This window comes from Lepisma saccharinum, chromosome 1 (genome assembly GCF_977018435.1).
Source record: "Lepisma saccharinum chromosome 1, izLepSacc3.1, whole genome shotgun sequence".
Lineage (NCBI taxonomy): Eukaryota > Metazoa > Arthropoda > Insecta > Zygentoma > Lepismatidae > Lepisma > Lepisma saccharinum.
In genome coordinates this window covers 82,018,146-82,040,556 of record NC_139229.1, presented here as the reverse complement: position 1 = coordinate 82,040,556, position 22,411 = coordinate 82,018,146, and the positions used below count along the sequence as shown (strand labels likewise).

Sequence of the window (22,411 nt, the reverse complement as noted above, 5' to 3'; positions counted from 1 at the left end):
AATTTTTTATAAGATATCCAATCCCCTTAGTGTCATTCACTATAAAATTAGACAATTTTGTGCTTATCATGTCCATAATTCCAACCTTTTCATTGTAAAAATTGTGGTTGCCAGCATTTTCCTCCCCAGGTATCACCAATAACCTATCTACAAGTTTCCTGACATCATCAACCCACACAAATTCTTTAGGCAGGGTGTTGTATTGTTTGATTCCACTACCTGTCTTGATTTGTGACAATATGGGCTTGATTAAATTGTTGTATTTTGCTCCACTGCTAGACTTGACTCTTTTTTGTGTGGGATCATTGTTCTGGTATAGAGCATCTGATTTTTATTAATATTTCTTTGTAATGTTCATAATCTTGATCTGTATAGCTGCCAGGCCTTTTCCTAGTTATCAGTTCCCACAATCCAGGTGTGCCAAGATACTTAACAAAAGCACCTCTTTGTCCAAGATGAGATTCTGAATATACAATTATATCATCTCCCATAAATGTTACTCTGAAATTGCCAATTCTATGTATGATGCTACCATCACGCTCTGTGTCAGCATATAAGCCAAAGACCTCATCTTTGTTGTCTTTAGGTGTGCTTAAATATTTTTGAGCAAGAAGACCCAATTCAATAGGATCCAGAGTAGCTTCAATTCTTCGAGGAGCAACAGGACTAGGTGTATGAATACTGGAAAGTGGGGTGATTGGATAATCTAATATGTTCCTTGCAGCTACAGGTACAAGCTCTGTGATCAAATTTTGATTTTGCTCTGTAACAGTTTTGATATTTTTACCTAATTCACTAATAGCATCAATTATAGGCTGTTCTGTTTGTTTGTGTTGTTCATAAATTCCTCGGTTCTGTGATTTCCATCCCTTAAATCTTTTTACAAGATAATCTCTTAATTTAAGATCATCAATGATTGGCCTTTTCATGGTTATTTATATATGTTTCAATGTCTAGAAAATTGTTGATTTTATTTCTGTATTTGCCACTATTGGGTTTTCTTGTCATATCAATTGTGACAAACCCATAACTGTCCTGGTTCCAGCACCTACTGCAAAACTTGGAAAAATCATTGTAGCTCAAGTCCCCACCTACATATTCATCATGTATGTGTTTGAGGTTGGTATGATCTTGATGAAACACACATATAAAATTGCTGTTGTCTCGGATCAGCTGTTGGGTATTTTTTAAAAAGTCTGTGCCAGGTAGAAACAATCAATGTTTTTGTGCCGGCCCTGTGTAAAGAAATTTCTAACCTTGTTTTGATTATCTAGTATAATGTCATCAAACACAACAACAGAATAATCGAGACATTCATGAAGTGGCTTAACATCTGGTTCAAAAGTGGCTATATCCAATCCATCATATAGCTTCATCAACTGCTGATATTTTAATTGTTCCAAGCTCTTAGAAAAGACATACAAGTGCCTGTTTTTCCAGTCTAACCAGTTGGGTGCCAATAAAAAATTATCAACTATTAGTGTAGTTTTACCACAAGCCGATGGCCCAACAATAAGACATCTAATATTTTCAGGCAGCAACTTGCCATTTCTCTTAATCTGCTGTTCAGGTTCTGGCAGCCTCTTTATAACATCCCAGGTGTTCATAGTATCACTTTGTCTGCATCGATCCAGCTGTGTTCTGGGAGTCCTAGCCATTTCACAAGTAACTTGTTGCCTTTTCTGCGGATGATTTTTTCTATGAGATATGTGTCAGGCTGTTTAGTTTTGCTGAGTTCTTCTTCATAGAATCGGCCTTTGAGAATTTCTCCTCGGTGGTCTTTTATTATATATGTGTTAAGGGTCCCAGGTTTAACTTGAACCACTGTAAATAATTCAGTGCTCCAGTTTCTTGTAAAGCCTCTTTTGAATAAGTGCTTATATTTGCTGATTCTTACTTGATCACCCACCTTGTATTTGGCCTTTCTTGTTGTTGGCTGGTATCTAGGATAATAAACAGTCCTCATCAATTTTTGCTCATCAGATGGAGTTACTTCAGAGGGTTTCATGTTGATTGTGGAATGAACCGAGTTGTTATATTTATGTAGAAGTTCTGGAAGAATATTAATCCATTTATAATTACCTTGAAGTGTAAATTGTTTATACATAAGATTTTTTAGGGTTTTGTTGAATCTCTCTACAATTGAGGCTTTGAGATCACTGTAACTCGAATAATGTTGTATTGACTGGCTTTTAATAAATTGTTGGAACACAGAATTATAGAATTCTTTGCCATTATCTGTTTGCAAATAGCGCGGTGATCTTCCACTCTGATTGATGATTGTCCTGATGGCTTCTGTAACACATTTTCCAGTTTTGGATTTGAGTGGCACAGCCCAGGCAAATTTTGAAAATGTGTCTATTACAGTAAGTAGATACTTGTAGCCCTTGTTGATTTTGTCTAAGTTTTTCAACTGTCCACTTGCCAACTCAATCAGGTCCCCTTGCCATAAATCATCTATGCCTTTTGTGACTACTGGCAGTCTCTTATAATTATGTCTGGCTTTTCTGTGTAATTCATCAACAATAATTTGTCTAGACATAATATGTAAACAAGAATATTGCAACTATAGGGTGTTCAGCAGCTGATACTACAGGATTTTCTAAATATAATTTGTCCCCTATTTGTATTTTAAATTCTAGAGAGCCATCATCTTCATCATAGGCTGTTTCTAATGTATTGGGGTCTGTAAAATCCTCTAACTCTACACTGGTGATTTTTGCTTTGTTATCAGCATTTGTTATTGATAAGGTAGGGTAGTGGTGTGCCTGTGGTTGAAGCCAATATTTGATCTTGATTGGTCTAAGTGTGCCCCCAACAAAAAACTGGTAATAAAATTGTGCAGGGGACAGCATATATATTTTGCCACCTGGTGTAAATGGTGAATCATATTCTTTGTTGGGGATGCTGTACAATTCAAGAATTACTGTATGTTTTGGATTCTCGATTATGCCTGTTATTTCTTTTTCTGCTGTAAGCAATCTGCTTGTTACAGATTCAAGATGCTCATTGATGGTCCTAACAACATCATCATGGCCTGGCTTGATTTTTATGTCCACAACAAGTTTCTTGTATTGTTGCACAATCTCTTGAAGCTGGGTGGCAAAAACGGACAGAGCATTTGCTTGATTGGATTCCATGGTCCCTAGCTGTTGCTTGATATTAGCTACAATTTGTTGCAAATTTTCAATAACTGCCAATTTTGAATTTTGAGCAGTAAGATCATGGGCCTGTCTTCTGATATCCTCAAACAGGGCATGCAGTTCATTAATATGTTGATTAGTTGGTAGAGTGGCCACTGTCTGAGTAAGTTGTTTGATCTCTGTCTGGATATTCTTGATATCTTCTGATTTCAATATGCGATTCACTGCTCTCTTTATATTTTTAAGTTCCTGTGATGTAGGCAGATTTGTTACAGTATTTTGCAGAGATTCAAGTGCCAATTTCACATTGTTTAATTCAGAAGCATCAGCCACATTTTGCATAGCATCTTGGAGCAGGGCTATATCAGCCTGAGAGGGTGTTGATTGTTGTAAAATTTCAAGTTTTGTTTGGATATCATCGATCAAGTGATGAAAATGAGATAGCTCAGATTCAGTGTTGAGGTTTTCAAGCTTTGTGATCTGTTCCTGGACACTGACAAGTGTGTCTACAATACCGGGCAGGAGGGATTCTAGAGATTCTTGTATATTTGTCAAATCACTTTGCACTGCTGCTATTGTACCCTCAAGATGGGTTATGGTACTTTGAATTTTTCCAAAATCTTCATATGTTTCAAGTTGCAGCTTGATATTTGCAACACTCCGAGTTATTGCACTCAAAGCATCAGAAGATGGCAAATTGTTCATAAAATTTTCAAGTGTCTCAATTTTTTCTTTAACCTCGGCTATGGCATTGTTCAGAGGGTCCAGATTAGGTATTTGGAGTGATTGAATCTGTTCCTTTAGAGTGGAAATCACTAGATCAAAATCTTCTTGTGATTTTATGCTTTTGACAATTGTTTGGAGCTGTGTCTGGACATTATTTATCTGCTCTTCCAATTGTTGTTTCAATTGCTCAGAGTTGGTGGCCTGGCTCTTAAATTTGGCTTGAAGAGTTGCTACAGCTTCTTCTAAACTTTGAAAATTATCCAATGTGGCCAGGTCAGTATATTTCTGAAGCAGCACTTTGAGTTCTGAGTCAATTTTAAGAAGAGGGTCCATGCATTGTGATTGTAAATTTGTAATTTCTAATTGAAGACTGGCATTGAGTGTGGTTTGTAAAGCTTGTAAATCACTTCTTAATTTCTTGACTCTGACATCAAGCATCAGAATCTCATCACTGTGATCTTCATGCCTTGTATGGCCAAATATATCATTAGGCATTTTTGTTTTAGTGGTTATTTATTATTGAATATCTGATTCTTAATTCTATAAAAAAAGGTATAAGCTTGTCATATGACCCAGGGACCTCAATATATAAGCAGTCACCAGCAGAAACAGTATATACAGTGCCAGAAATCATGTTTGAGTGCTTAATTCTATAAATATTTCTCCCTACTGAAATCTTGACATCACCCTCAGGGGTTGTAATAAATTGCAATAGACCACCTACAGGTAATTGGTAATGATTTAAATTATTGTTAAATATGTACAATGTTTTACCTGTTTTATCATCAACATCTGTAAGTATGCTGTTCAGATGAATAATTAACAAAGCACTTAGTTTAGATATCATATCAGAAGAGGGTTGTGGTGTTGGCAGCTCCATAATAGCTTGTTTTTTGAACCCAAATAAGTTCATAGGCATGTTTATTTATTTCAAATCATGCTCTGTAATTGGGCATTGATTGCCATTTTTCAAATCACAATGCCCCCATGGTAGGGTATGTATGCCACATGATAAAATGCATCTCTTATCATCATGTGGGTCCAGAGCCACTTTTCTTACAATATTGCTAGTCAATAAGTGATCCACACTCTGAATTCTGGATTCTGATGTTCTGATTAAACTCTGGGATTTGAGACAATTTTTGTAATCCTCAAATTCAAGCTCTTTGTCAACAGTTACTCTGCCAATGCCCTTGGCCTTTTTGGCAACAACACCACTACATGTTTCAAAACTGTACATCTTGGGTCTTAACCCAGCAAATGCCACAATAACATCACCAAGTGTCTCATCTTTTAACTTGCCAGGCACTTTTTTGTTGTGGTGTTTAATTTTTGAATGTTCAGTGGTATCAAAATATTTAAACAATTCAGGCTGTGCAATATCTTGATAAACATCTTCTGTTTGAATATCAAGAACAAAACTATCTGTGTCCATGTACATCAGTTTTACACAATCACCATAAAAAGGTTTCAACACATCATAATACAATTTTAACATGTGTAATTTGGCCAATTCCAATATCACAGCCCCTACATAAATAGGCTTATCAAACTTGATCTTTGTTTTTTTCATGTTGAAGAGTGCCATATTTTCATCATAAATTCTTCTATAATTGAAATTAGGCTTTGCAATCAATTTTTTGCTCCGGCTGGGGTCAGTAATTATTTTAACATCAATATGTTTTCTGACATTTTCAATTGTTTTGCCATACACTGAATTGACCATCAATTTAAACAAAGATTTATCAAATTGGCTCATTGCAGATGTTCGAAGCTCTGTGTTTGTATCAATATATGGTTTCAACCATCTTGAGTGCCTGAACCTCAAAACTTTTCCAACTTTGGTCACTTGAACACCATGATTCATCAGGAACTGGAGGTTTTTGTAATATATGACGTAATCCTGTTTTGGCTCTAGAGTCATCATCAATTTCTTCTGTTTAGAGCCAGGTGAACACTTAACCTCGGAAATTGGGGGCAGATCAGAAAATGTGCTGTGTAAATCATTAGGAATTGTCAGATCAACCTCTAAGAACAGGCCATAGTTACTGTCATCAAAATCTTTAAGATCTTCAATATTGAAATCTTCAACCCATTCAAGCCCTGCATATGGCAGTTTATCCATCATAGCATAACCATACAGGCTGTTTGCATCTACATACAGTATATAATTTGATGGCAGTGCTGGATCATAATCAGGAATATATTTGTTATTTGCTCTAGCATATCTCTGAGAACATTGCACCATGCCTCCTCTTATACATTGTTCCATAAACAGATACATATCTTGATCCTGGATCAGATCCATTTGCATTTTAGTGTTTAAAAACATTGCAGACCATGCTAGGCCCTGAGCACTGTAAAAATACATTCGATCCAGCTTATAATTTTCCATGGAAGATTTTCTGAATGCCTGCAATATATCAGCTAAGAGAGTCACATCAAGTTTTAAATATGCCTTGTGATAATCACCAAATGTCTGGCATTTTAAATTGTTCCACATCAATTGGGCATGGTGATAATCATCATCAGTGATTCCAGATGCTCTGATTTTGCTGTAAAACTCTTGTTGTGGTGGCAGAGAACACTCATCAAATTTAGAAAAATCTGTAACATAATCATATGGATATACACCCTTTCGCCTAATTAATTTCAGGTCCTGATTTGGAAACAAAGCACATGTGATTTTGAATTGATCATCAGATAATTGACTGGCCAGTGTAGCCAGGCTAGCCGATAAAATTCTGTATGAATCAAGAAATCTTAAGTGAATAGAAACACCATTAACTTTAATTATTTTGTTAATGGCAATATATTTCTCATCATTTTCAGCTAAAATATTTAAATTCTGCTTGTTAAACCCCTCGTACCTGATCAAATGATGAAAATCATAATTGGATGCTCCATGGCAAAATATGGGGACAAATTTTGGTCTCTGGATCTCAATATTACAGCTTTTACACAGGGCCATTAAGAATTTACCATCTGTATGAGAATGGTGATGAACCTTGATATTTGCATCTGAAAATTCAGAATCACATACCGGGCATTTTTCTGCTTTGTTGAAATCTTCAATCTGTTTCTCTGTTAAAGGCAACATAGGTTTTGATTTTAATAAAATATTAGATGCTATGTCATGGCACTCATTTTCTATTCTATGTGCAAATTCTTTGATGGCATCTGGTCCCATGTATAAATATTCTTTACAAACAACACCATCCTGTACAACCACATAATAAAAACTGGAAGGTTCATGTAACTTGTATGGTGTAATTGAAGGTTCATCAGGATCTGGGCTACAGAATGCAAGAGGTTTGAGATTTGATTCAAAATCACAGACTATATATGCTGGGTGTTCCAACAAGGCTTCAAATGTTTTGAATTTTGCATTTTCACTTGGCTTTGGCATCACCATATGAACAGGTTTATGGTTGCCACAGTATTTCAGATGCTCAATTAACTTGTTTTTAGCAATTTCTGCATTTTTTTCACGAACCCCATTCACCATTTTTCTACCATCAAATACAGACAAACATCTTCTGCACAACTTGAATATTCTATGAGTTTTGTCTAGTTGTGTTCTGACTAAAGCTTCAAGATTATGTATCAGAGTGTAATGATATGTGCCATCCTTTTCAATTAAGAACAGATCAATCGGAATAGCAGATTCATCATCAAGTGTACTGATTCTGAGAGGATCTATCAAGCAATTGTCACGGCCAGTAGAACAAGTAAATACATTAATAGATAATTGTTTGCCATTGATGTGCCTGGCCTTTTTTTCAAATTTATCAATTACCTGAACAGACATTGGATATTCTAAACCCTCCATTGCTTCATCAAAATCATTTTCATGTTGTTTATAATAAGTTATTCTCTCAGGATTGCTTGAAACTGGATACAAAGCAGCTAAAATACACCACAAAAAGCATTTCTGGTCATTATTTTTTATATTAACCACGGCTGTTTTGTTTTTGATATTGGCAGGTAAAGGCACATAAGTGGAACCTTGTAATGGGCTGAATTCAGAAATATTAATATATAACTTGTGTGGAGATCCGCATAGGCTCCATCCTGACTCTTTTGCTGCAAATTCAGAGTGTTTAATATTCAATTGATCTATCAAGCTGCTTATTATTTTGTCTGAATTTGCATTTGAATATACCGGTACAGTTTCTGTTATGTGGGGCTGTGTAAATTTTGTGCCATTTGGCTTCTTATATTGTGTAAACAATTTGAGAGACAGCTTATAAGAGCCATTTTGTGCATTTAGAATTGCCTGCACATCTGGATTTATACTCTTCAAAAAATTCTTAATGTCACATCTTGGCTCTGATACAAACCGGTGATCCCTTAATTGGCCGTTAAAACTGCTATGGATGGGTTCATAGCGTGGCTGCTTTGCCGGTCCAGCATTAACAGGTGTTTCATGCTTTCTTTTCAGACCAGATGTAGATGGTTGTGGGGGCAATGTTGATGACTGTACAGAACAAGAACCCACATGTCTATTGAAATATGCCTTGCTAAATATTTTATTGCATTTAGAACATATTTTAGTGGGAGTTCTGAATTTGCCTGGGTTACAATTCTTTTGGTGTCTGGCCCAATTGGGGCTGGATATATTCTTATTACACTGATTGCAATATTTTTGATTTGGCATTTTTGTTGTTGGTTTATTATATAAGATTTCCTGGGGTTCAATTCAGAATTTTGTACTTAATATATATATATATTTTGTTCAGCTGTGTGCTTTGTTTATTTCTTGTGTATATTTAATATGTTAATATTATTAATTTTTATTCTCAGTTTATTATATAATTTTTTTTGGGTTTTAAACCTAAACTCTATGCTTATTATGACAGGTTGTAAAGCTAATAGCCCACAAGTGGAAAAAGAGAATAAATATTGATCTACACTGACCTTCCGCAAATGCCTGCACAGACATGCATGTCTAGAAAGGCAATGACCTAGCGCTGTGTTATGTATTGATTTTTGTATAACAGGCTGGGACAGATATAAGCCTGACTCTAAATATGAGTGGATTACAACAAACAAGCTGGATGCAACAAATATCAGATTTTTTATACAAAATATAAGCCCTTTTGTTCAATATACCAGAAATATATTTAATATGAATAATAAGAATTAAGCCAAACAGGCCTGTAAGTATGAGAAGCACTGTAACAACACATCTGTTCTCCTCAGCCACTCTCACAATACTGGCCGAGGAGTAAAGCAAAATCTCTTTATATACCCTAAGCATGGATTAAACACATCATCACATTATGTCATAATTAACCAATCAGAAAACAACACATGCATAATAATTTATTGCTTAATATTGGATAATAATTTGTTGCACAGCACGATGTAATAGCTCTTGCATCATAATTTGTTGCATAATATTGGATAATAATTTGTTGCACAGCATAATGCAATGGAAATAAACCAGAAGTAAGCATGTATGTGTGTGTGTGTGTGTGTGTGTGTATGTGTGTGTGTGTGTGTGGGTGTGTGTGTGGGTGTGTGGGTGTGTGTGTGTGTGGGTGTGTGTGTGTATGGGTGGGTGTGGGTGAGGGGGGTATGTGTGTGTGGGTGTGTGTTAATACGTTTTGGCTTAGTTTTAGGTGTGGGCAAAAAAAATATCAAGAGGGGCATATTTTTAACAAATTTATGGACAACAATCTCACAGAAGTGCCTTTTATAAGTGTAGGCAAATCAATCTGATGGGGCTCATCATTTGTACACTAGGATTGAAAATTCTTAGAATTAAGAGCATATTACACTTGAAGAATTGGGGAATAAGGGCATCTTGGCATAATTTTAAGTGTGGGCAAATCGGGCTGTTTAATTATATGAGCTCATCATTTGTACACTTGTAAGTGGCACTGGTTGTGGTACCAATTACACTACTGATAATGGCAAAGAATTCTATAATTCTGTGTTCCAACAATTTATTAAAAGCCAGTCAATACAACATTACTCGAGTTACAGTGATCTTAAGGCCTCAATTGTAGAAAGATTCAACAAAACCCTAAAAAATCATATGTATAAACAATTTACCCTTCAAGGTAATTATAAATGGCTTAATATTCTTCCAGAACTTCTACATAAATATAACAACTCTGTCCATTCCACAATCAACATGAAACCCTCTGAGGTAACTTCATCTGATGAGCAAAAATTGATCAGAACTGTTTATTATCCTAGATACCAGCCAACAACAAGAAAAGCCAAATACAAGGTGGGTGATCAAGTAAGAATCAGCAAATATAAGCACTTATTCAAAAGAGGCTTTACAAGAAACTGGAGCACTGAATTATTTACAGTGGTTCAAGTTAAACCTGGGACCCTTAACACATATATAATAAAAGATCACCGAGGAGAAATTCTCAAAGGCAGGTTTTATGAAGAAGAACTCAGCAAAACTAAACAGCCTGACACATATCTTATAGAGAAAATCATCCGCAGAAAAGGCAACAAGTTACTTGTGAAATGGCTAGGACTCCCAGAACACAGCTGGATCGATGCAGACAAAGTGATACTATGAACACCTGGGATGTTATAAAGAGGCTGCCAGAACCTGAATAGCAGATTAAGAGAAATGGCAAGTTGCTGCCTGATAATATTAGATGTCTTATTGTTGGGCCATCGGCTTGTGGTAAAACTACACTAATGATTGATAATTTTTTATTGGCACCCAACTGGTTAGACTGGAAAAACAGGCACTTGTATGTTTTCTCTAAGAGCTTGGAACAATTAAAATATCAGCAGCTGATGAAGCTATATGATGGACTGGGTATAGCCACTTTTGAACCAGATGTTAAGCCACTCCATGAATGTCTCGATAATTCTGTTGTTGTGTTTGATGACATTATACTGGATAATCAAAACAAGGTTAGAAATTTCTTTACACAGGGCCGACACAAAAACATTGATTGCTTCTACCTGGCACAGACTTTTTCTAAAATACCGAAGCAGCTGATCCGAAACAACAGCAATTTTATATGTGTGTTTCATCAAGATCATACCAACCTCAAACACATACATGATGAATATGTAGGTGGGGACTTGAGCTACAATATTTTTTCTAAGTTTTGCAGTAGGTGCTGGAATCAGGACAGTTATGGGTTTGTCACAATTAATATGACAAGGAAACCCAATAGTGGTAAATACAGAAATAAAATCAACAATTTTCTAGACATTGAAACATATATAAATAACCATGAAAAGGCCAATCATTGATGATCTTAAATTAAGAGATTATCTTGTAAAAAGATTTAAGGGATGGAAATCAGAGAACCGAGGAATCTATGAAAAACACAAGCAAACAGAACAGCCTATTATTGATGCTATTAGTGAATTAGGTAAAAATATCAAAACTGTTACAGAGCAAAATCAAAATTTGATCACAGAGCTTGTACCTGTAGCTGCAAGGAACATATTAGATTATCCAATCACCCCACTTTCTAGTATTCATACACCTAGTCCTGTTGCTCCTCGAAGAATTGAAGCTACTCAGGATCCTATTGAATTGGGTCTTCTTGCTCAAAAATATTTAAGCACACCTAAAGACAACAAAGATGAGGTCTTTGGCTTATATGCTGACACAGAGCGTGATGGTAGCATCATACATAGAATTGGCAATTTCAGAGTAACATTTATGGGAGATGATCTAATTGTATATTCAGAATCTCATCTTGGAGAAAAAGGTGCTTTTGTTAAATATCCTGGCACACCTGGATTGTGGGAACTGATGACTAGGAAAAGGCCTGGCAGCTATACAGATCAAGATTATGAGCATTACAAAGAAATATTAATAAAATCAGATGCTCTATACCAGAACAATGATCCCACACAAAAAAGAGTCAAGTCTAGCAGTGGAGCAAAATACAACAATTTAATCAAGCCCATATGGTCACAGATCAAGACTGGCAGTGGAATCAAACAATACAACACCCTGCCTAAAGAATTTGTGTGGGTTGATGATGTCAGGAAACTTGTAGATAGGTTGCTGGTGATAGCTGGGGAGGAAAATGCTGGCAACCACAATTTTTACAATGAAAAGGTTGGAATTATGGACATGATAAGCACAAAATTGTCTAATTTTATAGTGAATGACACTAAGGGGATTGGATATCTCATAAAAATTATTAATACTCTACCACCTAAATTTTGGAATATCTCTGAGGGTCGTGGGTTGGTTAATGACATCATAAACAAGCTGCCATTTGAACTACACATTCCAGGCTATCAGTATTGTGGTCCAGGCACAAAATTGGACCATAGATTAAACAGAGGTGATCCTGGTGTTAATCCCCTAGATGCTGCTTGGAGAGACCATGACACAGCATACAACACACATTCTGATCTTGACAAGAGACATGTTGCAGACATGAAATTAGAAGAGGCTGCATTTGGTAGATTTGTAAGCAAAGATGCTTCTTTAAGTGAAAAAATAGCAGCATTGGGGACCACCATAGCTATGAACACCAAACAAAAACTGGGGTGGGGGTTGTGAATATGTATATAATAAACCTACAATGAAGGCCAAGGGTGTTATGTATCAGATACCTTATGCAGGTCTTAAATCTCTTAAAACTATTCATAGTCTTTTAACCAAAAAGCAGCGCAAGAAAAAAATTCTTGTATTGCAAAGGGCCATGGTATGAAATTGTTGCTTAGCACCCCCAATTAAAAAAATTACAGCAATCTAGAAAAAAATCACATGTGGGTGGCTTCATATTTACTATCCCGGCCATATTAGCAGCACTTGGGGTTGTTGGGAGCTTGGCTAGGGGATCAGCTGCTATAGCAAAAACAGTAATAGATGCCAAGAAGAATAAGGCAGAATTAGATGAATTGAAGCGCCATAATCTGGCCATAGAGAATCAAGGCAAAGGTGTTAAGAGAGCCATGAATAAGTTTAAAAAAAACAAGAGTCGCTTACAAACCAAGATATTGAAGCTTTAATCAAGCCACTGGGCATCAAACATTTTAGAGGTGTGTACATGTCTGATTCTTTGCCAGAGCAACCACTCAACAAAGAGTGTGGCATAGTTAATTTGGATAAGTACAAAAATCAGGGCACTCACTGGATTTGTTATCTTAAATATTTAAAAAATGAGGCATTTGTGTTTGATTCATTTGGAGGTATTCCACCTGAAAATTTAGTAAAATATCTAAAATCAACTAATCTTTATTAAAATAATGCCCATGTTCAAAATTTCAAAGATGTTAATTGTGGACATCTGTGTTTATCTGTTCTTAGATATCTGTCTCAAATAAATAAACCATCAATTGAAAATTTTCAAAAAGCCCTGTGGTATCTGAAACATCATGGGGGTATTCCATCTCACCAGCCAAAATTCAATATTGAAACTTAGATTACATGATGACATAGTGTATCCCAAAACAATTGCTCTCAGAGCATTTTATGGCATGTACTTGATCCCTAATATTACACACCACAACAACACAATTGCAGTAGGGGATCAAAAAATTGTCATCACTCCAGGGCAGTATAATCTGTCCACTTTAAATGCTCAGTTACCCAGAGGTATAGTATTAACTCAAAATTCTGTCACTCACAGAGTAGAGATTGTATCTGCTACAGAAACAGTGGATCTGGGTACTATAGGAGAGCTGTTAGGCTTTGAGAACAACACAAAATTTGAAGCGGCCATTAAACACACTACTATTAATATACCTAAATTCTTAGCCATAGAGACTCTGAATATTCACTGTAATGTGGCCGAGGGTATGATCACCAAATCAAATGGCATAGGCACTCACAAACAAACTGGCATCATTGCAACATTCAAACCTAACTCTGAATTTATGGAACCGATCATCTACACTCCATCACCAACATTATATTTTCCTGTGTGTCATAACAGAATAGATTACATTGAGTTGATGGTCACTAATGAAAAAGAAGAATTAGTTAATTTTGCTGGAGCCACAACAACTGCAATCATAGAGATTAATATTTAAATAAAAATACTTACAAAAAAAATGGAAAATATTGCGAGTTATGAGCTACAATCATTCCCCCCAAACAGGAGGACCTTTGCAAATTTAAATCAACCCAACACAGAGATTGAGGTTGATCTTGATGTAGGGGATGGCTTTATACACCCCCACAGAGCAGATCTATACATCAAATTTGATGTTGTAAAGCTCGATGGTACAGATTATCCGGCAAATTCAAATATAAGATTGGTAGACAATTTTGTGCCGCATCTGTTCTCTGAAATTGAGATCAGAAAACATGGTGTTGTTATAAACAGAGTAGATTACCCCGGCATTACCTCCACAGCTTTGGCCACACTAAAATTATCCAAGACCGAGGCATCATACTATAAAATAGGTGGATTTGAGGCTGGTGATAAAATAATATCTAAGAGTCACACAGTGCTGTTCCCCATGCGCCTGTTGCCAGGATTCTTCTCAGATTACAAAGATATTATGTGGAAGGGTGGTTTAAGAATCACATTTAGAAGAGCTGCCAATGATAATAATGCTTTGATGAGGTACAGTACATTAAACTCTACAGGGGAAGCTCTGCCTAATACCCTACCTGATGAGGGCAAATGCATTATTCAGACTATGGAGCTAAGAATCCCGGTTGTTGAATATGAGGCCAGTTATGCTCTTAAATACAAAGCAGATATAATAAAAAATCCACAGGTACCTTTACAATTTTATACATATCAATGTGTACAGAAGCCTGCCACTGGTACCTATTATGAGTTTGATGCTACAAATTCATTCTCCAGTATACAATATGACATGCCAGATTTTGTGGTGGTACTGTTTCAGACTGGAAGACACAATAATCAGGAAAAAAATTCAAGTAAATTTGATAACTGCAACATCAAAAACATATATCTTAAGAATGGCAGAAATGAGGTGTTCCCTAGAGAAAATTATAATTTAGAGATGTCCAAGGATGATTTCCTCAAATTATAGGAGGCATTTACAGCATACAAAAGGGTCACCACTGGCAATACTGACATGTATTACACACCAGATGAATTCAAAGCACAGAGACCCATGTTTGTCATCAACACCTCAAAAAGGAAACAAGTTGTGGTTAATGACAGGACAAACATTAAAATTATCTGTGAATTCCATGATGCACTCCCTGATGACACCATATGTAGTGTTATTCTTATAGGTGAAAAATCATATGTTTATGATGTAAGAAATGAGAGAGTCACAAAGCAATTCTAGAAAGTCTCTGCATATTACATTGTCTTAGTATTAGATATATGAGTTGAGGCTGGTGCCCAATTGAACTTAAACCGGAATTAAATGTGTATGTGTGTGTGTGTGTGTGTGGGTGGCTTTTTGGATTAGTTTTAGGTGTAGCAAAAACAATATCAAGAGGGGCATATTTTTAACAAATTTATGGACAACAATCTCACAGAAGTGCCTTTTATAAGTGTAGGCAAATCAATCTGAGGGGGGTCATACTTTCCCGGGAAATTCCCGAGGGCATTTTTACAAAAATCTTGGATTAGACAGGGTTCCACACTTGAGCAAAAAGCTCATATGGGCATGTTGAGCTAGTTTTAAGTGTAGCCAAATCTGCCTGAGGGGGGCTCATACTTTCTCGTCCTTATAATATCATCAATACTACTACTATAGGGGTGAGTGATGATATGATGAAATTGATGAATGAACACTGACAAACATCCATGCCCAGGTCGGGATTCGAACTCGGGACACCTGACATCGTAGCGCGATGTGCCAAACAAGTAAGAGGCTGTGGAGGTACGGCTCCACACATTCACGATCTCGGTCATCTTTGTGGGTGATTTGATCCGCGCCACGCTCTTTGCCATCTGGTACTTGGGTGAACCGCGGAGACGCTTTACGCAGGAATTGTCGGAAGAATTCACGTGAAATCACCCACCCAGGAATCGAACCCGAGTCCCCTGCGTGGCAGTTAATCACCCTAACGACTGACTAGGTGTGGCCAGATGCGGATCCTGGCGGATCCGAAATCCGGATCGGGTTGGTTCCGGATCCTTGGGATCCGGATCCTAAAATTTTTCGGATCCGGATCCAGATCCAGAACTTTCAGATCCGGATCCAGAACTTTCAGATCCGGATCCAGAACTTTCGGATCCGGATCCGTTTTGCCATCCCACATGCGCTTCTTGGGAAAGTAAGAATGTGCTTATAACATATTGTTACCCGCTAATATACATATACATATATATATATATATATATATATATATATATATATATATATATATATATATATATATAACTAACTCTCTAGCCTTCTTAAACCCGAAGGTTCATGGCTGCAGCAACACAGGCCTTCCATCTGTCCCTATCTTGAGCAAGATCTATATACTCTTTTCCATCCCTACCGATTTCCTTTAGGTCCATCTCAACGTTGTCCCTCCATCTTCGTCTGGGCCTTCCTACAGGTCTCTTACCATCTGGTTTCCCAACAAGAATCCTGTAAACTCCTCTTTCCTCTCCCATTCGTGCCACATGGCCTGCCCACCTAAGTCTTCTTGATTTAATTATTTTAATAATATCTGGACATGAGTACAAATTATGTAGTTCTAAATTATGTAACCTTCTCCACTCACCTGTCTCCTCATCCCTTTTAGGTCCAAATATTTTCCTAAGGATCTTATTTTCAAATACTCTCAATTTATGTTCCTCTTTCAATGTAAGGGACCAAGTTTCACACCCATATAATACTACAGGCAAAATTACTGTTTTGTATATTTTAACTTTTAGTTTCTTAGATATTAAACGAGAAGACAAAAGTTTATGAAGAGAGAAGTAACATGCATTTCCTGAATTAAGCCTACTTTTTATTTCCTCTTTAATATAATTTTCATTTGTTAATATTACTCCTAAGTATTTGAATTTGGAAACTGGTTCAAACGAGTTGTTATCAATAATTAGATTTTGATTATTACCTAACACTTCGTTTCGGCCTGTAAGCATATATTTAGTTTTCTCTTTGTTAACTTCCAAACCTATTTCTTTAGCAGTTTTGAAAAATATTTTAGCATTATTCTTAATTTTATTCACATCATCCCCCAGTAAGTCTACATCATCTGCATATGCTAACAACAGAGTCACACCATTTAATTTTAGTCCTTCTTTAGTTTCTTTTACATTCCTTACAGCATATTCTAAGGCAAAATTAAAAAGCAATGGAGATAATGCATCTCCTTGTTTTAACCCATCATGAATTGTAAATTTGTCAGACATATTAATACCCACACGAATTTTACTTTCTGTTTCACTGGTGCATATTTTTATCATACTAACAAGCTTCTTAGGTATTCCAAACTCTACTAATATATTATATAATTTATCTCTTTTGACCGAATCATATGCTTTTTTGAAATCAATGAATAGCTGATGGACATTTTGATTATATTCCCACTTTTTTTCAAGTGTCTGTCTGATGTGAAAAATTTGATCTGTAGTTGATCTGTTACGTTTAAATCCACATTGATAATCACCTATAATTTCATTAGCATATGGAGTTAGTCTTGTTAAAAGAATGTTAGACAATATTTTGTATGTTGTTGAGAGTAGAGAAATTCCACGGTAATTATTGCAGTTCATTTTATCACCTTTTTTAAACACAGGAACAATTATGGATTCTTTCCACTGTTGAGGTATTTCTTCTTTATTCCATATTAAACAAATTAATTTATGAATTTGACATATTAATAAATTTCCACCATATTTAATTAACTCAGCTGGTATTAAATCAATGCCAGGTGCTTTGTTATTCTTTAGCCTTTTAATAGCATCTTTAACTTCAGTCAAGTTAGGTTCTGGAACTAAAGGTTCTGCTGTGTGGACTTCATTTACTTCTGATTTATCTCCTACATGGACATTTAAAAGGTCATTAAAGTAGTTCTTCCATCTATTTAGAATATCGCTTGGGTCAGCTAGAAAATCATTGTCTTTATCTTTTATCAAGTTTACTTTAGGTTGCCACCCCTTTCTAAATTCATTTACACCTTTATATAAATCTCTGATATTTTTATTTTTGCTGTTTGTTTCAATTTCGTTAATTTTGCTTTTCAAGTAATCTCTTTTTTTACTTCTAAACGTGTGGTTAACTTCTCGCTTTATTCTATTATAATTGCTTAGATTTGTATCATCCGAGTTATTTAACCACCTAAGTCTAGCCTGATTTCTTATTTCTATTAGATTATGACATTCATTATCAAACCATGGCTTACTTTTTCTTGGTTTATGGTATCCTATACTTTCTTTAGCTGCTGATTCTATTGCATTACGTATGTGCTCCCAATTCTTATTTACGTCTGTTTCATTTATATTTTCATCATCATTTAAATCCTGCAAAACATCAAATCTATTTGACAGTTTAATTTGGTAATCTTTCTTAATTCTTTCATCAGTAAACTTTCCTGTATCAAATTTTAGAACTTTTAGATTTTGTTGGTTATGATTTATCACTGAGAGTCTTTCTCTTAATTTAGCAATTACTAAATAATGGTCACTAGCACAGTCAGCACCTCTATGTGTACGAACGTCAATTATACTAGTATGCCTTCTCTTATCAATGAGAATATGATCTATCTGATTGTGAGTTTTACCATCTGGAGAAGACCAGGTATATTTATGGATATCTTTATGTTTAAAAGTGGTACTTCTCACAATTAAATTCTTTGAGGTTGCAAAAGTAATCAATCTTATACCATTATCATCACTTAATTCATGAAGACTTTCTTTACCAATCGTGGGTTTAAATGTCTCTTCCTTGCCAATCTGTGCATTACAGTCACCTAACAGAATTTTCATATCATACTGAGAAAATTTATCAAAGACCTGTTCTAACTCTGCATAAAAATCATCTTTAGTATTATCATCTTTATCTTCCGTTGGTGCATGTATGTTTATTAAAATAATTTTACACCACCTACCCTGTAAAACTGCATATGATATCCTATCATTAATAAATTCTACTGTTTTAAGAGCCGATATAATTCTAGTATTTATGAAAAAGCCTGTTCCAAAATTATGATTTTCAGTACCACCATAGAAAAAGGTATAATTTTTAGTTTTACAATTCCCTTCTCCTGGCCACCTAACTTCCTGGACAGCTACTACATCTAATTTATACTTAACTATCTCATTAACTGTACACTGAAATGCCCCAGGCCGGTAAAGGCTCAGAACATTCCAGGTGCCTAATTTAATATCCTTATTCCTAACGTAGATCTTATCCTTAGTCCAGGGACCTCCCAAAGTAGTCCCCACCCGGAGATCCGAACGGGGGACTATTTTACCTCCGGAATATTTTACCTTGGGAACATCCATGGCCTTATATTTCTGTTTCTTGACATGTCTTTTTACAGTGCAGAGTTGTCAGCTCTACGCCTAACCCCCAATATGAATGGAGGAACTACTACACAAGACAAACACATTAGACAGCACAATTACTACACAAGACGAACACAAACACATTAGACAGCACAACTACTACACAAGACACACACAAACACATCACAACTATAACACAATATAAACACAAACACACCACAACTACTACACAATATAAACACCACACACACACACACACACACACACACACATAAATCATTAAAAATCATTAAAAAAGAAGATCCCTCCGATTTCCATGAAACTTGGCAGGTGTATAGTGGGGCCCAATGGAAGAAATGCGTATATATATATAATATACATACATACACACACACACACATATATATATATATGAAAATCATGAAAATCGGAGGGGGACACAGGGGTCAGATCCGCACTTCAATTTGTCCTCATCTTGACAATTGAGTGGGTTTTGCCCTGTAAAACCGTTTTTTTTTAGCTGAAACAAAAAAAAATATTTCTTCCTTTGGGCCCCACTATACACCATGCCAAGTTTCATGGAAATCGGAGGGGGACACATAGGTCAAATGCCCACTTAAATTTGTCCTCATATTGACATTTGAGGGGGGTTGCCCCCTAAAACAGTTTTTTAGCCGAAACAAAACAAACACGTATTTCTTCATTTGGGCCCGTTTATACACACACCTGCCAAGTATAATGGAAATTGGAGGGGGACACAGGGATCAGATCCTCACTTCAATTTATCCTCATCTTGACATTTGAGAGGGTTTTGCCCTGTAAACCCGTTTTTTAGCTGAAACAAAAAAACACGCATTTCTTCCATTGGGCCCCACTATACACCTGCCAAGTTTCATGGAAATCGGAGGGACACAGGGGTCAGATCCTCACATCAATTTGTCCTCATCTTGACATTTGAGGGGGTTTTGCCCCCCTAAAACCGTTTTTAGCTGAAACGAAAAAACACGTATTTCTTCCGTTGGGCCCCACTATACACCTGCCAAGTTTCATGGAAATCGGAGAGACACAGGTGCCAGATCCTCACTTCAATTTGTTTTCATCTTGACATTTAGCTGAAACAAAAAAACACGTATTTCTTCATTTGGGCCCCACTATACGCCTGCCAAGTTTCATGGAAATTGGAGGGGGACCCTTAGATAACCTCCCTTGTTAGTCTTACACTTTGTAATTATATAACACTGCATATATTATAATGTTCTATTTTAATTTGTAAAACTGTAACTGTAGAACAATTGTATAATTTTTGTATAACATTTCTATCTTGTTATATGTGTTAAAGGTTTCATCCTGGAATGGAATGTCTCACATTTATGTGTGTTTTCATTTCCAATACATTGGAATGAATACATATTCGTTTCAATGGCGTTAACAAAATCACCTCTGACATTTTATGTTAAACAAGTAAGATTTTTTTTGTGCACGAGTGTGTTAGCCGATGCGTAGCAAAGTATTTTAGGAACAACACTTGAAAAAAATTCTTGTAGGACTAACTAATGAAAAATTTCTTTGTAATCAAAGATCATAATACCTTTTAAGGTGTGGTAATATTATAATGGGATTGAGATAAGAAACTCTCGGATCCGGATCCGGATTTTCGGATCCGGATCCAGATCCGGAACTTTCGGATCCGGATCCAGATCCGAAACTTTCAGACCCGGATCCAGATCCGAAACTTTCAGACCCGGATCCGGAACTCTCGGATCCGGATCCAGATCCGGAACTTTCGGACCCGGATCCAGATCCGAAATTTTCGGATCCGGATCCAGATCCGGAATTTTCGGATCCGGATCCGTTTGGCCATCCCTACTGACAACAGCGACCCACTAACACCAACATAACATTAAATATTAAATTTTATTATTAATTTAAATAATAATCATTAATTATTCGCCTGACTGCCACGCGAGAGACCCGAGTTCGATTCCCGGGGGTTTGTGATCAAAGGTCAGAATATTTTCGACCATGTCCCCGCATAAAGCGGCTCTGGGGCTCACCCAGCCTCAAATCAATGGGTACCTGGTGGCAATCCTGGGAAATAAAGGCGACCGGAACGTGGTGCTGATTACATCATCTCCAAAATGTTCCTCTTTCCTTCCAAGCCAAACATCGAATGTCCACTCCTCTCACCTCAGTTCTCCTTACTACCTTCGCTCTCTCCTTCCTCTTTTCTCCCCTACTTCCTTTTTTCAAACTCATGATACTGGAAATGTATACTGCTGTCGTAAACGTATTCCTTGTATATCCTTCCTTCTACGAAGGCAAGGGTAGCTCAGAAAATGTGAGGTACACTAGTCTTATTAATTTGAAAAATAGACACCTGAATTATTTTTTCATGGGCTCTTACCCTCAGCTTTGACCCAAAATTCCAGTGTGTTGCCCAGCAAAGGTAATGCCGGAGGTCCAGGCAGTTTGTTCAAAGCCTTCGCGAACGTCAAATGTCTACTCCACTGTTGAAACAGCCAAACCGCAGGAACCAGAAGAAATATGCTGTACCAAGCGAAGGACACCCAACTCGCGAATTCCATGTTGCAAAACTATGGAGTAAAATTCGACCAAAACCTTTATATAGGGACCTAATCTCTTCCTCCCCTCTGTGTATTTGCGTAGTTAACTTATTTTATTTAAACATCGAAAAAAATTCATAAATAGTAAAGTCCCGTGATTTCCTTATCGTCTAATTCCTCATGCATAACCAATTCTGTAATATGTTTCAAAGAGAAATTGTGGCAAAATAAAATGATATCAAACGAGAAATGTCATTGGTCGAGTTCGGAAACAAATTCAGACGATCCTTGACCTAGTAAGAGTTTGCAATCAGTACACGCCTCCGCCAGTCTTATTTATTAGATTTCATGAAAAGAAATGCTTATTACATCTCGATCCCTGTGACTCATGTGATTCTTTATTCGTTTCTTTTCATTAATATTTGCATAAATATTTAATCGCTCCACGTGTAACAGTTATCTCTTGAAAGTGAATCACCGAGCTGAAATTCGATTATATATCTCTTATTTATTGCTCCCATGTCAAATCAATTTTGTCGCTTGTTAATCAAAGGCTTCGGATTCGATACCTGATAGTGGCAATTGCCAGTGGTTCGAATTCGACTCTAAACTGTAGGGCCAGCCG

The 22,411-nt window shown here is 36.4% G+C and overlaps 1 protein-coding gene across 1 annotated transcript in view; it reads right to left on the bottom strand.

The window, feature by feature from the left end:
- LOC145997059 (cytochrome P450 4C1-like) overlaps window positions 1–21,804 on the bottom strand; it is a 52,192-nt gene extending 30,388 nt beyond the window's left edge. Inside the window, exon 1 of the mRNA XM_083133681.1 lies at window positions 21,627–21,804. The gene's annotated coding sequence lies outside the window, so the exon portion shown is untranslated. The remainder of the gene's footprint in view (window positions 1–21,626) is intronic.
- Window positions 21,805–22,411: the final 607 nt, after the last annotated feature.